This window comes from Parus major, chromosome 12 (genome assembly GCF_001522545.3).
Source record: "Parus major isolate Abel chromosome 12, Parus_major1.1, whole genome shotgun sequence".
Lineage (NCBI taxonomy): Eukaryota > Metazoa > Chordata > Aves > Passeriformes > Paridae > Parus > Parus major.
Genome location: NC_031781.1, coordinates 12709800 through 12727161, shown reverse-complemented (window position 1 = coordinate 12727161; position 17362 = coordinate 12709800). Strand labels below are relative to the sequence as shown.

At 37.1% G+C, this 17362-nt stretch overlaps 1 protein-coding gene across 3 annotated transcripts in view; it reads left to right on the top strand.

Annotated features, from left to right (window-relative positions):
- The first annotated feature begins 840 nt into the window (after positions 1-840).
- Positions 841-17362, top strand: part of FHIT (fragile histidine triad diadenosine triphosphatase) — a 530102-nt gene continuing 513580 nt past the window's right edge. The window contains exon 1 of one of the 3 annotated variants that reach the window (XM_015641001.3): positions 841-859. The gene's annotated coding sequence lies outside the window, so the exon portion shown is untranslated. Of the gene's footprint in view, positions 860-16357; positions 16448-17362 lie in introns of those variants that run through there. The other 2 variants (XM_015641009.3, XM_015641007.3) reach the window with 2 other exon arrangements.

Genomic DNA, 17362 nt, shown 5'->3' with positions numbered 1-17362 from the left:
AAGAGATCTTTCTTGGGTACCAAATCTAATTCTCTGTAAACCAAAGACGCAATGAAAACCTGGCTTTTGGCTGTTAAGACCACCAAAAAAAAGCTCAGTCCAACTGAATGAAAGCAAGGTACTAAATGGCATAATGCAAAATACATAATGGCAGAAGCTGATGATGGTACTGGATGTGCTGCTCTGGAAGGAGCTGCTGCTACAGAGCCCTGTGTGGCTCCAATCCTGAACTGAAGGAGCTCCAGCACCCGAGTCTGTGCCAGGGAATTCAGCAGGGACATCACTGCCTGCACGGAAGCAGAGTCACAGTCTCACTGTTGCTACATGGAACTAAAAACTGAGGCAACATGAGAGCAAAATGGACGATAGCATCGCAACTCTTCTCTCCAATAGGGTCTAAACCATATGCGCAGGGCAGCAGCACAAGCACAGCACACACTGTAACATTACTTTTCCCACTTGTAACGGTGTGAGCGACTCGTATCGCCAAGAGAAGCGTCTACACAACTGCTGAGGCTTTTCGCTGCGGGCCCACCTCGGGCGCGGCCTGCCCTGAGCACGGTGCTGCTGCTGCACTCCTCAGGTGTCCCCTCATCTCCGGGGGGGCTGGCACCTGCTGGGCGGCCACGGAGCCGCTCCCCTCACCATCCTCCTGTGCCCGCCACAAGCGGGAAAACCGGCGATAGACGAGAAAACCAGCGATAGACGAGAAAATTTGCGATAGGCAATTAAACCGACCACAGTCCTCAGGGACCTCGGCCCCTCAGCCCCCGTCCCGGCGGGCCCTGACAGCGCGGCGGTCCCGCCCCGGCCCCGCGCCGCCAGAGGCGGGGCCGCGCAGGCGTGTCACAGCGGGACTGTAAGTCTCCATTTTGTGTTCATTTCACCCTCCTTCTCCCCGTCCCCGCCGCCGAGCGCTCCAGCGGCAGGAGCGGGCGGCGGGCGCTGAGGGGGAGCCCGAGGGTAGCGCTGTCCCCGCTGCTGAGGCGGTGCCGCCCCGGTGCCCTCCGCGCCCGCCGCCCCCTCGCTGCCCCGCCATCCTCCCGTCCCTCCCCGCCGGATATTGAGATGTCTCGTGGGGACGTTTCGCGTAATTCAATGTTTTTATTTGCCCCTCGTGGGCGCTGCTGTGGTCCCCTGGTGAGAGGCAGGTGTGTTAGAGCAGATCCATTAATTCCCATGCTCCAGCAAAACGCGAGGCAGTCATTGCAACAAGGAGCTCGTGTTTGGATCGCTGAGACTGAGCAATCGCTTAAGTTTAAATTTCTGTGTAAGGCAGTAAAACTTAAAACCATTTCAGAAACCTTACGGGCTTTGTCGAAGTGATGGATCAAGTGCTTTCATACCAGTTCCTAAATGATTTTAGCTGAACATGCGTAGGCTGCGTGGCAATACCATAGAGTAGATAAAGGTAGTTATGTTTTTTTCCGAGGATATCACGTGTCCAAGGAATAGATTCATATTGCAGATTTTTGCAAATTAATAAAATCAAGATGAAGGACAAAAAATAGCCCCACTCCCGACCTCCTCCCAAAAGCAGTCTTCTTGATTGTAGGATGGAGACTAAAGTGTGAGATCAGGGATTTTCAGCTGAAAGTTGTTTTGAGAGAAAAAAAAAAATTAGGTTTAATTTTTTTTTTCAGGGGTGTAATGTAAAAAGTCTTACATGACTTCATAATCTCAAAAAGAGGAAAATAAAAAGTTCAGTTCAAAGAACAGTTGCACAATATGTCCACCTGTAAGCAGTTAAGTATTTAATTTTTGAAGGTTGGATGTTGGTGATTCAAATAAGACATTACAGTGCATGTACTAAGACCGTAATTTTAAATCAAATCACTGAATTGTCTAATGGAAAGATGGCATTAAATATTTTGCCTTTTTCCTCAGGACAAGATGTTTCTTATCTCCAATAAATCACAGGCCCCCTGATTGGATAATCTGCTTTCATGTTTTCCTTCAAGTGCACTTTTAGACATTCTGAATAGTTTTAAATCTTTGAAGGACAGGAGAGTACTTTTCCTATCTTTAAAAGTTACATTCTGTGTGCTGAAATATTCTGCGCATACACACACACTGCTTTTTTCCTGTGTTAGGTAGACTGCTGGCAAAAGCTGAGTTTAGTTTGCTTGTCAATTCTACCACTTACTATGAAACCTTCAGTTTTTTTCTTGCAGCTTGTTTTTCTTTTCCTTTCCCCTTGTGAGACATTTGGTCAGAGGCGCTGCTAGTTTCATTCAATGGGAGCTGTTACTTTGCCAAGTATAGCACTTCTAATGCAAGTTCTAATTCAATCTCTTCAGAATATGCTATTATAATAATGCTAATTTAATTGGCATTGTAGTATTGAGAAAACTTAGAAGAATTAAGGCAGCAATATGTGAAAGCTGTAGAGCCTACACTTATTTATTAAACATTTATTTGGATCCATTTTTCAGATGGTTTTATTCAGCTTCTTATAATTTTGTTTTCTTGTTATGGTTTATGTTTCCGTCTTAGAGTGCAATGAGAAGAATGTGTTACCCAAAGCCTGTAATCATAGTAAAATATTTCAGTTTGACAGCCTTTGAACTATGTATTTGCAGTTTCCATTGACTTTGCTAGTGACCAAGTTAATACTTTTACATGCTGGGAAAATTGGAGGATATAGAGATGCTGTCGGAAACAATGGGTCAACTCATATAACTTAACGTTGAACATGGGATTATCCACTTGTCTTGCATATTACAACTGTGTATGTACTTTATAGGATTTGCCTTTTTATAGTTACAATGTATAATCCTCTCATTCATTTTGTCATCTGTCACATGAATCCTTTTGTGAATTTGCAGAAAATTGAATTACTCAGTTTTATACATGTCAGTCATTCTTTCTTCTACAGTATCTGCAGCTTCAATTATGTCAATTACGTTTATTTATATTATTTCATATATTTATAATTTTGCCTGTTTTTGCAAAGGTTAAAAATATTGTCACTTTCCAACACTGTCAGCTGATTTGTGTACAGAATGTCTTCAGTGTGTGACAACTTCAGACAAATTGGCCATGCTTACCGCAGAGGGCCAAATGTTGATATATTAAGTCTCCAAGAAAAACCTGTTGACTTCTGTAGCTCAAATCCTATTAGGAGAATGATTACAAAATGCAAATTGATTGCTTTCAGATATTATGGTGCTGTGCAGGTAGTGTTTTTTTTGTGCATCAATCTAAGTTGATCAGTATCATCCATATTTTCTCCTTATTAAAATAATATCTCAAGTGTCTTTTTTGCCTTTCCATAAATTTTTTCTCACTTAGATTTAAGTTATTCTTCTAGGGCTACATGGCTTTGTTGCTTTGTTATTTACATAAGCTCTAGGGGGAGATGGACGCTTTAAAGAAAGTCTTAATAAATTACATTCATTCTTTTTGTCTTTCTCTACTCCACCAGTAATTTATCAAATAAAACTCTAAGACATGTTTGGAGCAATGTGTTCCATGTGCGTCCTTGTAGTTTATAACTCATGTTTTCCAAGTGCAGTGTTCAAATGAGTGTGTAATTTGTGTTTTTTTGTTTGCTTGTTTGGTATTTATTTATTTATTTATTTATTTATTTATTTATTTATTTTTAAGGCCTAACCAGATCTTTGTTTGCTTTGTTTGCTGATAAAATGCCTGCTGGGTTCCTTTGGGTACCAGGGAGGTAAATGTGATTGTCACAAAGCTACAGGATAATTCTTAGTATCCATGGTAAACATCCAGTTTCAGAATTTGAGGCCTTTCACATTCACATGTAAGTTTTTGTATTGAAGGGTTTACCTCTCCACATAATAATGTGCACACAAACTATGGATAAAATTGGGTTGTATGGGAAAAGCAGCTTCATAATCAGCATTTAGAAAGCTTTACTGGTAAAAAGGAAGCTTGCATTTTGTCTGGCCCTGATTGTGCCTCACCCTCAGTGTCCATGCAGTGTTGTTGAGGACTGTGCAGTTAGATTTCACTTGTTCTCTCAGTGACTCAGCTGTTGAAAGGGTTTCTGCAGCAGCTCTTAATTGAAAAAAATTCGTCCTACCTTTCCTTAAATTTCAAGGTAGTCTGCTAACTGTATTCCTACAAGGTACAGACTGAAAATGATTGAAAGAGATCTCTGCCAGTGCTCTGACTGTGAGGGGAATCCCAAGCTATAAAAGGCCCCAGAGTGGAGGTTCCTCAGACTATGATCCCTGATGGGGACGTGTCAGGGTGGGAGGGCTGAGGGTACCTGCAGAGGGGAGCTGGTCTTTGCACAGGTCCCTCCAGATTGTTACAGGAACAGGGTAGAATTTTTCAAATCTATAGAGTGCTTCTACTCCTCTTACAAGTGGGGTGGTTATTCTAGTAGCAAACTTGAAAAATTGTAAAGAGGTCTTTAAAATAAAAGCTGGTTTTAATCCTTTGGACAATACTAAAGAAAATGTCCTAATTGTGAGATTTAAATAAACCTTTTTATTTTATTCAGACTTTGTGCTTCTCCTCTCATCAATTTGCACTGCAATACTGAATATTCCCAGTGTAGCTCATCAGATTTGCATTGTAACACATAACAGCTGCATTTGTCTGCTTCACATTTGTAGATATGCCAAAGTACAGAATTTCTCTATTGGCACTGCAGTGATGCCTGTTACTTTATCAAAATAATGCTCTGTCTTACTGCTTGAGGAGTCAAAAACATTTATATCAATTCTTCTGAATGTAAAGGGTTTTTAGCACTAATGTTTGCAGAGATTTAGCAAGGTCTTAAGTCACTAAAAATCGGATGTGTCTTGTAGGTATTGGCCTTGGCAGTTGTTTTGTTGTTCAAAAGTCATTGCATACTGACTTGTTGGAATACTTTATATATGTCGTTTAATTTGCTTTCAAAATTACTTCTGAAATGTTAAAGAATAAGGCTTTAAATTGGCATAGTGCTGATTCTTGGCACTAAGTATGCATATTATTTATCCTGTTCAGTGTTATTATGCAAATACTGAAAATTAAGTATCTTCTAAACTGTTTTGCTGGATTTGTGCACAAGTCTTAACTGAGAACTATGAGATAATGAAGGTCTGTTAGAAAGCAGTAGGTAACACATGAGGCTCAAATTTGCATTTAGCTGGCATTAGGAATGAACATCAGTGTTCTGTTAGTGAAAACAAAATAATGATTCCTTAAACTAGTAGGAAGTAAAGTGTTTCATAGGGACTTTGGATTTTGAAATAGCTTCTGAATAGCATTAATGCAGTAATGTTTTTCTAGATGGTCACTTAAAATGAAAAGGTGCTTGCTTTTGTTGTTTTCTGTTCATACTACTTTGCCCATTTTGATGCTTTACCTGACTTTTGCTGCCTTTCTGATACTCACCTTTCAAAAAGAAAAAAGAAGAAAGAAACAATAGAAAAAAGAAAAGAAAAAAATTAATTTTGTATACGTTATCTTCGATAATTTTGGCATTTCCATGAATCATAACCAAGAGCTTCATTACTTGCTTGCAGAACAAGCAAGCTGACAGCCTTTCTCCCTCTCTGAAAGGACTTTAAAATTATACTTGCAGAGAAATATATGTCTCCTTTTTATTTCTTGTGCTGGAGACCTCTAATGATTTCAGGCTTTCAGTCTCTTTTTAGTACATGTTGTGTTATTAAGTATTTAAGAACTACATGGTTGTGATGAATCCTATTTCAGGATAGCAGAATTCGGTTCATTGCATGGAAATTTTCAGGTGAAATTTGTTTGTAAAATATTCAATATTAGAAAGAAAGGGGGGAAGGACAGAAGGGAGCTTGCCTAAATCTGGGGTTTATGAGTCTCTAAGTCTTATTTTTGATTAGGCAGGTGTTTTGCTGAAGAAAATATGTAGTCTTGTTTAAAAATATGGTTAGGTTCACGTATTAATAGGAAACCCAAAATGTAGACAAACAGAACTCGAATGAAGACCTCATGGTCTACCTAATATTTTTCTAGAAAATTTTATGACCCTGGACTTCAGCTTCCATTGCTTTGCAAGCCTTTATAGGAGTTGGATTTAAAATGCAGTGATGTTATTGTTTGGGGAAGTGTTGATTGTCAAACTACTGTGCCTGTTCGTGTATTGCCGCAAACTATTGTCAACTAAAGTGTTCAGTTCAGTTTTCATTACAGACTGGTGTAAGACTGATTATTTGCTTATTAAAAACAATAATGAAATATTGGTAATGAAATATATATATATATATATGAAGTTTTTATAAATGCAAATATTATCAGTTGTCCTACTACAGACTGAATTGGAGAAGGGAGAATATGGAGAATATTCTTGGCAGTCCAATTGTAGAAATGTGACTGTTCACAAATAGTTGTGGGCTGGGAATAGCTGCTTGTCTGCAGCTTTGTAACAAAAATCAGGATTGTTTGAAGTTCTATGAGAGGATTTAAATCAGGAAGAAGGTGTTTGGATATTGAAGATAAACAGTGCAAAGAATCTTACTCAAGATACAATTTGAGGTATTTGAAGGTTAGATAAAACAGTGCATTTTAATATAGATATTTTGATAAGACTATTCAAATAAACGAAAATTTCTCAGGAAAACAAGTCTTTTTAAAAGTTTTTGTTTGCCTAAAGATGTAGAAGATTGCTTTAAAATTTGAAAGGAAAATATCAAACTTAAAGTTCTATTCCATTTAGCAGCTGCTTTTCCTTTTTTTTTTCTAGTGTAATGTAAGTTTTTGATCATGTGTGTGAGCATTTATTGCATATGGAAAATATAGGAATATGAAGACTTTATTAGGAAAGATAAAACTATTCTACATTATTTCTTACATGTTTTATTGTTATTATAGCACTCACATTGTAACAGGTTCTGTCGTGTGTTGAGGCTGGATGAGGCAAATATCAATAATATTTGCCAGTATTGTAAGGAACCACCCATTGTGCTCATCATTGTATGATTTATTTCCAGGTGCCAGGGCCTCTGTGACTCTGTTTGCAAGGTCAGAATGCTTCACACTGACAGACTGTGCCAGTGTCTCTGAACAGTGATCAGCTCCCTTCTCAGCCTTCCTGATAAGCTGAATAAATTAAACTCCTTAATAGGAAAAGATGTGGATATCAGATAGCTGTTGCAGACAAGCTGTAAAATTGCCTGTGAGCAAAAGAGAGAGAAAAAGACCAAAACAGTGTGGCAGAAGAGGAATGTGGTTGTTGCCATAATCTGAAAGGGTTTGCTGGCCTGCAGCAGTTTCAGAGAATGAATCAGTGACACGCAAATGGAGGAATGCTGTTCTGGAAAGCTGTGTTGTTCGTGATCCCACCTCAACATGTGTTAGCTCTCAGAAAAGCTGGTTTTCAGAGTTCTGTTCTCTTGGTTATTGTCTCAGAGACCATGTCAAATAGTACCAGGTTTGCTCACAGTGGTCTAAGTGTGGATAAGGGGACCAAGTTCTTTAGGAACACATTTGACTCACGTTGCTGCTCATAAGAATTACAAGGGTAGTGGAGGTTCTACAAGGAAACAGCCAATAGAGAAAATTGATTTGTGAGCCATGAATACATAAAAATTCATGTAGTTAATAGTATTTACTTTACATTTCTTTTCCACCTGTTCTAAGTGGTTTATTAAACTGAACATCTCTCTGGAAATAGTAAGAAGTGAAGCTTTAAAAGCAACTAGGCCAGGAGTAATTTGGACTGGTGCTGTTAGATAAAGTGCATTATTTGACAGAGCTATGTTGTGTTATTGTGTCCCTGAACTGGGCAAACAATTAATGAGTATCTATGTCCTACTCACTGTTGCTTTTTCTCAAAAATACTAAAGCCAAACTTCAGCCTTTAAAGTGTCTTTGTTTAGTTGCATTTTATTCTCATGCTCTCTTTTCCGGCTTGGGTAGAACCCTCTTGTTGCTGTTGGCATGGAAGGTGTAATTTGATGGAGGTTGAACATTGTGAACCTAAAGAAGGCTTTCAGCTCCCCACGCTAATTATTCTCATTTCATCAGGCACAAGTAATAGAAGCACTTGCAGTGACCTGCTTTGGGGCTGGTATGAAGTATAAGGTTTCCTTCCTTGTTTTTTCCAAGCACTGCAAGCAATGGTCAGCTTTGGTGGCTCTAAATGCTGTTTAACTCCTGGTGTAACATCTGTCCTTCCACAAAGGAAGGTGCTGCCAGCTAGTTCAGCTAAGGCTCATTTGTGTGTACTTCTGACAACTTCTGCTTTTTGTAACTAGAGATTTTTTACTAGTCAGCACTGCTTGTCAGGTTATTTGTGCTGCAGATCTTGATATTTTTTAGTCATTAGCTTTGAAAAAGCTAAGATAATCAATGTGACTCAGAAGCTTTAAGCAACCACTGCAAGCTAGGTGATCAAGGAGGCAACTACAGGCCACTCCTACAAAACCCGATTTTTAAAATGTTCGTGTAAATGACTTTATTTTTTTTTTCTTTTAGATGTCAGCTCTTCATCTTAACTGAGACAGAAACCTGCATAACTGGCAGAAAGGGCTTTTCTCTCTACAGCTGAGTTATGCATCTTAGCTCAATATTGAGGGAGTAGAATTTCAGAGGAATCTTTTCTGAATCTGAGACTCCTAGGTATATTTAAAAAAAAATATTTAAAGATGGTTTTATTTTTGTAAAATGTTGGCTTTTATTTTCCTTAAGTAGTTTTATCATCTTTGTGTTACTACAAGGAACCTGAGACAGACTAACATTGTGCAAATCTGATTAAAATTATCTGCGCTGTTTCAAAGGTCAAGCACACTCAGTGAATTTGCTTTCAAATTATTTTGTTTATTCTGTGTACGTATGCATCTTGAGCTCTATAAAGGTCAGGAGAGGAGATTCATTTCGGAATTTAAAAGAATTGGGTTTTTACTGCTGGTAGTCCTGGTTAGTTTCATTTGAACTAATGAAAATTGTTTTCCTTTGTTGGTTTTGTTTTGCTGTCAGTTCTATTTTTCTAGTGAAACTTGTTTGTAACTATGAGGTCCATTTGAAAATAGGACAGTGTTAGTAATGCATTTTATTTTTTTCATATTTTACGTGATCTTAAAACTTAACTACTGTTTGAACAAATTAAATAGTAGTCTTGGTTTTTGGTTTCTTGGCTTCTTTAATTCATCTGGTAGACTAACTCTTTTCCTAGCTAGAATAATGTATTTAAAAGATACACAGCATTCAACTGTCTCTTGCCACAAATGGTTTAATAAAATAGGTGTGGTGATGCAATTCCTCTAGAATTTATAACAGTCCTACTATTAATGTTCAGGTTGAATAATATAACCACAATATGTGTGGTTCATGTGTGTTGTGAAGTGTAACTAATTGCAGTTTTCAGTCACAGAAACAGTGACAATTAGTAAGGAAGTGGGCTTCTATTAAATACAAAAAGAACTGCATTGTAAGAGCCTGATTTTTGTCCTAAAAGAGGCTGTTATATAAGTCCCACTTGCATTCCAGTTCTGTCTCTAGAATGGTTGAAATATTTGGGGTTGTTTGACACTAAAAAGTTTTTTTTTAAAATGATACTCGTAGGAATGAAGAAATTTTCAAAACAATAAGAGTGGTTTCACTAAAAATTAGTATCTTTTTCAAGGTTTACATTCACTTGGAAAGCCTTGAGCTGTTTAACCAAACCAGATTTTCCTGTCAAGTGCATTCTGACATTTTCTTTTCTGACTTAAGGAAGTGAAATCTGAACGAGGCAGAACATGCTGATTGAATGAACATAGTACGGAAACGTAACAAAACTCTGTGTTAATGCACATTTTACTGGAAGGATGGGTAAATTTTGCAGTTGTATGAGAGGTTAAGAAAATTGTTCTGAGTCTTTTTATGTGTAGGAGAATATAAATCTCACGTGAGCAGTTGTGGTGCTCTCAGAAGTAATAGATGTCGTTGTAAGCAGAACACTCATTTACCTTGCCAGAGACTGTGTGTATTTTATCTGCAGTTGCTTCAGTCTCTGTGGATGTAACCAAGCTTGGCCATTCATAGCAGCAGATTGGTCACACTGGTTTCTTTTTAGCTTAAAAACTGCTTTAGTAAGTGGGGCGTTTGCCCAGGCTGGTTGCTGTAATTCCGTGGGGCAAACATTGGACTGCTGGGTTTCTCCTTTGAAGGACACAGAAGATGGTGGGGCCTCGACTGGGTGCCTTTGCTTGTGTGAGTTTTGCCAAGATGCTGCTCCTGCTTTGAGGCTCTTATTTTTCTTGCCTGCTTCTTACTAATTAGTATAATTTGTAAGCTTCCCTCCACTGATTCATTATTTCTGGTAGCAAGCACTGTCATTTCTCTTTACCTAAGTGTTTTCAATGAGAAAGATTTCTGTGTCAGCTTTTCATCAGTTTTTCTGTTTGAATCCTAGTCCATTAATTAACTTTAGTGTCTTATACCTGTTGTGAAGTGTAGCCTTCTCAGTTCTGCAACTGAAGCTGTAGCTGTTAGGCCATGACAGTGTGATTTAAGAAAAATTAAGAAAATATTGAAACTGAGAAACGTTTGAGTATTTGAATTAGAATATGTTTTATAACAAAAAACCTCAAAACCACAAGCATTGTGTACACTTGACTTGGAAAAATTCTGTTAATATGTTATCCTATTTTTCACTTTCTCAGGTTCAGGGAAAAGAATTGCTTTCTAGTATTGTGATATATTAACACTTTTCATGTCACGTTAATTCTGATTTGTTTTGAGAATACTTGCTTAGGTGGGATAAAATCCCAGTATGACAAGTGCTGTGATGGCACGTCTCTGAGAGGAGATCTTGAGAATAAGAGTTACAGACCCACTATCAGGATCTGAATCCGGGGGAATAGAGAAGAACAGAAAGGAAGAAATGATGGAAATACTATTCTTCAGAGGAAGATTAATAATACTTAACTTTGGGAGTCATATGTAAGGACTGGTGTTGCACATAAGAAGGATTCTGGCTTATATAAATACTTTGAATGCTACTTAAAGCTTCTAAAATGACTTGATTATTTTCTTCCTGTATTGTAATATAGATAACTGTATTGTTAAAGAGAACCACATTCATATTCATATATTTACATGTAATGAAACATTTGTACCAGTGGAGATCTTTTAAACTTTGATATACGAAAGAAACTCTTTTGAAAAGATTTGGGTTGGTAGTAGATTCTGAGGTTTTAGGTATTAAGCATCCTGAGAGATAAATTTGGAATCCTAGAGTTAGGAATACTTTGTCCTTTTTTGTTATTATTTGATACTGAGACCAGAGCAGTGGCTTTCTGTGTATGGAAATGTGGCGTATGGTGTGACTATGCTGTTATGGGCCCTGCATAATCATGTATTTTGCTGCATTTGCACATTTATTTTATTGTCATTAGGAAGCTTATAATGGCTGTTTCTCTTGCAGTGTAGGAGTTAATTCCTAGTTAGAATTCTCTAATGGTTTCAAACTGGTGTAGCTTTATTTGAAAATTTTTATATGTTTTAATTTTGCTATATTGTATTGAATCTGTTGCCATGTTGTGGTGGATTGCATCGGTTCCCTTGGGTGCTTCTCTCTTACGCTGTGTGTGCAATGCAGGTGATTCTGGGTGGAATTCTGGGACTCTTTTCCTGTGGATATGGACTGGAAGCAATGGAAACAGTCTGAACACAGCTGATGTTTTCTAAAGCACAGAGCACACAAGTGCCTCACTGTTCCTGCAGTTGTGTGTGCACCTGGGATGGGGAATATCAGTGGCTGCTCTTGTCTTCTGGTGACAGCACTGCTGCTTTTGTGCCTGTAAACTCCTGAGGCTGAAAAGTTGTGGCTGGATTCTTTTGAGCATTATTCATTCTGTCCATACATATCGTGTTTCTCTTGTTATCTGCTGAGGGTTCCATGTTCAAAATTGCCTGAATTAGTTATGCATTTGTTGAGTTCCCTTTTGTTTGGGAGAATGTGTACCATTTCTTCAGGAAGTTTGAAGAAAAAACTGGAGAATACAAAGAATTAAGTATTGTCAGTGTTGATGAAAAACATAAGTCAGAAAAAAATTGATAGCATTGTTTAAATAGCTTCTCATAAATGTGTAAGATTCTCATTAGTCCAACATCAGAAGTCTAATGAATATTAATGAATGAGATCAAAGACATTTAGAAATCAAAGCAAGTAAACAACAATTATTTTAAAGAATTATATAAGTTTTTAACTGCACAAAAATATGAATCATCTTAACAGAATGGCTCCATGAGAAGTTTTTTATTCCAAATATTTTTCCTGAAAATGCTTTGTGTTGAACTAGAAAGGCAAAGGCAAGTATGTAACTTAAACTAGAAAAATAGATACATCAAAACCTGAAATATATAAAATGTCTTCATTATGTTGTACTGAAATACCTAAATTAAACTGTGGAATCTAACAGGCTGGGAATTTTTACTTGGCCTGAGTCCATGATTTGAGCTTGACTCAGACTGTCAACACAAATTGGTAAATATTGAGAAGGAAATTACTTTTGGATGTCTCAGACCTTTACTGTTTTCTTCTACATTTCTAGTACTTTTGGACTAAAGTTATCCGTGCTGAAACGTGTACATAGTGTAATTCTGTTAAAAAAGATAGGTTTGCACATCATTTAATACAAGCAAGATTTTGATCATCAAATATCAGAATATGACCAATACTATCTTCATCTCATTATCTGCTTTTCCAAATCTTATCTAGAACCAGCATGTGGTATGACCTGTATAGCACAGTTATTTAATCTTTGATCAGTACATGTTTGTACTATACCATGGGGTATTTCAACATCACAGTATGTTATGAGTAAATCTTCCAAGACTGAGGGAAATAACTGGAACAATTTATTAAATATTATTTTTAATTTATCTTCACATTTTTACTGTCATTCATTTAATAATTCTTTTATTTTGCTAATAAAAATAAAAATATATGAGATAATGATCTAAACAAAGTAATAGGTGTAGGCATGAGGTCAGGTATCTTTTTATTTCTACAAATAAAAACATTTTATATCTATAAAATTTTCTTTTAAATTCTGTGATGATTTTAATATATTTGATCCACAAAGGCCATAATGGTGATATTACTCCAAAGGCCCCGCTCCCCTGGTGCAGCCTGGAGAGTGTTGTGCTCATAAAGCACCCGCTCGCTCTGGGCAATACTGACATTATTTTGACAGCTTGTGATTCCTACGAACTTTAATGGCAAAGAGGATCCTTCAAATGCTGTCAGAGAAACAGTTTCATTTTGAACCTGGATATAAAGCTAATGGTATCTAACAGCTTTTAGTGTCACTGAATCAAATTCCTCAAGTAGAAAGAACGGGTGACATTCTGTTTTAAAGTGACCGTATGTTTGACCCAGTTTGGCGATGGTGGTGTCATCACAATTGTATCTTGCTGCTGTAGGCTCTTGCAGCCTGACAGGCGGAACAAGTTGCTTTAGCTCACAGAGCTCATCTGTCACACTGAGCAGCTTGCAGGTTTCTATTATCTGAATGAAATGTGGAGCAAGGACTTCTCCCTCCTCCCTGCCTATCAGCATAGTCAGCAGCCTGCTCACACCCCTGGTAATGCGCTGAAATGAAATGGTAGAAGAAGAGAGAGTAAAAAAAACTATTTCCAGAGATGCAAATGTAAGACAGATTTAATAATTAAATGACATGTGGTTCAAAAATAATAATTAAAAAAAAACATGTCCAGGAACTAGATGGAAAGTTAATTTCCAAAGAAGGATTGAAATTTCCTTATCTGAAATGAGATATGGAAAGCTTTTAATTGTATATTTAAGACTCGAAACTAAGAACAATTTTATAATTCCATAGGGCAGTGACAGGCATCTGTTTTCATCATGAGCACTTACTTAGCATTTGAAGTGTTCAAACCTTTATGGAGATTTTATTCTATTTTCCCAAAATAGTACCTAGAATTTTGTACCCTAGGCTAAATCTTGCCATAATCTCTACACTCTTTGTAGTTCTGTGATAGGAGCAGTGTTAGGGCACTGAGTTTGTGCTGGTTGCTCTTTGAAGTTCATATGTGGCTGACTTGGCTGCTTTATTCTTGCAATGACCAATTTTTACTTGTTTTGTGAATATTGACAAAAGGTGCCCAAACCATAATGCTTAGTAAATATTGATTAGTGGCTTTTCCCATGTTAAGCATAGGAAGAAATTTTTTGAGCCTGTTATATCTAATTTAAAAATGTTTTTACTGAAATAAAATTTCCAAGTAAAACTTCAGCTAGTAACAACCACCAACTGGTTTCTATTTGTTATAATAAAAATGATTGTGGCAGTCCAGAAGCAAAATGATTCACATGTGGCACATGTCAGGAATGCCCTCTGGTATTCAAAAATGAGATAGATTATGGTGGGGGAGACACCTGTTAATAATATTTTATTCAAAGTCATGCTGTACAACATTATTCAAAAGGAATACACCAGTTTGTATTTTCATCGTGGAAATGATGAGCTGAATCACCCCAATCTAATGAAAAATAGGATTATGGAATGTATGGGGTATGTATGAATTAGGAAGCTATTTATATCTTTGGGTTTCACAGCTTCAGTGGAATAGAAAGGGTCATTCTGTGGTGATCGATGGATTCGTGGTGAATTGCACAAGATCTGAGAAAATGAGGATTGCATTTATCACATCTAAGGAGGATGTCAAAGTGTGTGTCTGCCCATAACCCCATCAATGGTAAAATGATGACAATGTGCCTTTGGGAAATACCAATCAATATGGCTGTTGTAAAGCTCAAAAACGACTGATGCCATTCTATCTGGTAAGTTCTGGGGCTGGCTTAGAGAGCTATGGAAAGAAAAAAAAAAAGAAAAACATCAGGTTTGTACCCAAGACCTGCTTGGAAAAAGTTTTAAATAAGTCTCATAAAAATGAAATGGGACATAATGTTCTAGGTTTGAAAAATTAGATAAAGATGTTCAGCTGAATTCTGTTCACCTGGTCATTACAGACAGCACTTACACACTATATAATCATTGAGAGCATGAGACAGAACCAGAATGAGTGTGCAATGAACTTCCCAAAGTGCAGTTTGTTGAGAGAACAGTGGTTGGCCTCCTTAAAAAAAAAAGAAAAAAAAAAAAAGAAAAAGTTGATGGTAATTCATTCAGAAAGCCCACTGGTTTGCTCAACAGAAATAAATCCTATGATTTCTGACCAGAATAAATCAATGGCAATGTCACAGATGAAGAATATCCAAAACAAGCTCAGAAGTAAAATGTAAGTGAACAGGAACATTTTAAACAGCAGAAAGCTGCTGCTTCTGTCACGAAACCTGTAACATATAAATTGTATATTGTTTTCCTTTTCCCAGTAAAAACTCTGAAACCTGAGTCAGATTTTCTGTGGACAAGAGTGAGGGATTTCTGAGGGAATAACCCAAATGCATGCTGATAAAAACATGAATATATAATGTACACAGGCACACTTAAAATCCCTTTAAATATTTTCAGCAATGATGAAGACAAAAGTACCTGAAATATCTGCTCCTGTTTCCTAACGCTGAAGTTCCTAGCTAAAAGATTTGCAGCTTTTTTACTTGACTTGACCTGTTTTTGTTGGAATGGGTATCTTACTGCTTATGTAGCCAGCTCTTGCTAGTCTATATGATTTGAAGAATCATTGTAATTCAGGTGCAATTCTGAAATTAAAAGATGCAAGAGGGTAGATGTGGGAGTTTTTTTGGGAGCAGTAATGAGGTGCAGACAAGAAGCAGTTCTCCATCAATTTTTCCAGGGAAACTGAAGGAAAGACTCAAACAATTTCAGTTTTGCAGAAATTTGTATTTCTTTTTGTGCTAAATTTAGATAAAAATTGTATCTGGGATTATGGGGTAGAGGTTTATAGTTGTAGAGATCAGAAGAGATAACTGAAGTTTTTCCTTTGAACTCCTTTGTGGTGAACGTAAATGTCACTCATTTACCTCAGTGGAGGCTGGTAACATGCTTGGCTGAAGTGGATCTGATGGAAAGTTTGTCTTCATTTGAAGAGACTGAGAGGGATTAAGTGTCCACTTCCTTTGGTAGTTAGTTCTGTTTGTTGTTTGTTAATCATCTTCCAGATTAAATTTGGGTTTGTAAATTGATCTTTTGTCTGTGTTGAGTTATCCATGTGCAGGACTGCTGGATGAGTTCGGTGTTAGTGGCCAAACAGTGGTGTCATTAAAGCAGTAGAGGGAAACAACATTTGTTAGTACAGACTTTTTTCATAAAGTAGTAGCTGTCCAAAATAAACACGATTATCAGTGCATAGGCCAAACGTAGATGCATGTATTTATTATCCCTTTGTAGTATCAAATTACAGAAAGAGGATACTCTAAAGGTAAGTGTATTTCTTACATTGCAGTGACAAGAGTTGCCTTACACCCTTTGTGTTACATTCACAGATCTTCGTGCAGAGATTAAAGATAAAGCTAACAGGACAACTTCTTTAGCCACCTGGCTTCCCTAGCAGACAGAAGGGCTGAGTGACAGAGGTAAAACGTAAAGAAAGTTGATCTGCTGAGGGTCTCCAAATCCTAGGGAATAACTGCTGACTTCTGCTTTGTTCACAGTGGTTAAGTTGTGCTGGTGTAGTTATGTTTGCAAAGATTAATGCCAATGTATTTCAAAATAAATGCACTGGTCCTGTGTCTGTTCCCTAGATTAATTATGCCAGGTGAGAAAAACAAGAAAATTGAAAGTGACTTTTTAATGGTGGTTCTGAATTTGCATGAGGCTTGCTTATGTTGTAGTATGCATCAAGGATTTCTATGGAAAGCAGGAAATTAAGATAGATAAGACTGCATAACTGTGGATTTTTCACAGTGTATTAAGTGGATAAATACATAAAATTTAGGTAGCGGAGCATAATAGTTGTCTGTGTGTATAACATCACAATAACTTTAGTCTTTGAAGATAGTTCAGCATTCTGTACTTGCTCATAAACGTGTCAGTTGTTCTATGATTAATAGCTAAAGTAGAAGTTGGGTGTTTTTTTTGCTAAAAAGAGACTGGATATTAGATAGGCAGCCTGACAGAGACCCATTTTCATCAATAAGCTATTTTGCTGAGATTCAGATATCCCATAAGCTTATATTTGTTTCAGCAGCTTCATCTTTTCATTTTTCACTTCATCTTCACCTTTTACTGTTGTCACTTTCAGAAAGTTGAACTGGGATAATTAAAGCAGCCTGCAACATAAAAGAAAGATGTAGAAATTCAAGATAGTCACATTATGCAATTAAATTTATATTGGTATGAATTTGTGTTGTTCTAATTGTAAATCACTGTGATCAACTTTTTATAGACCAGTTAAACACCAGATTTGTATAGCCCAGAATAAGGAAATGTATGCTAAGCTGCGGTGTGAGTTTGCTTTTTTTTTTCTGATTGTGTTTGCCTTTTATGAC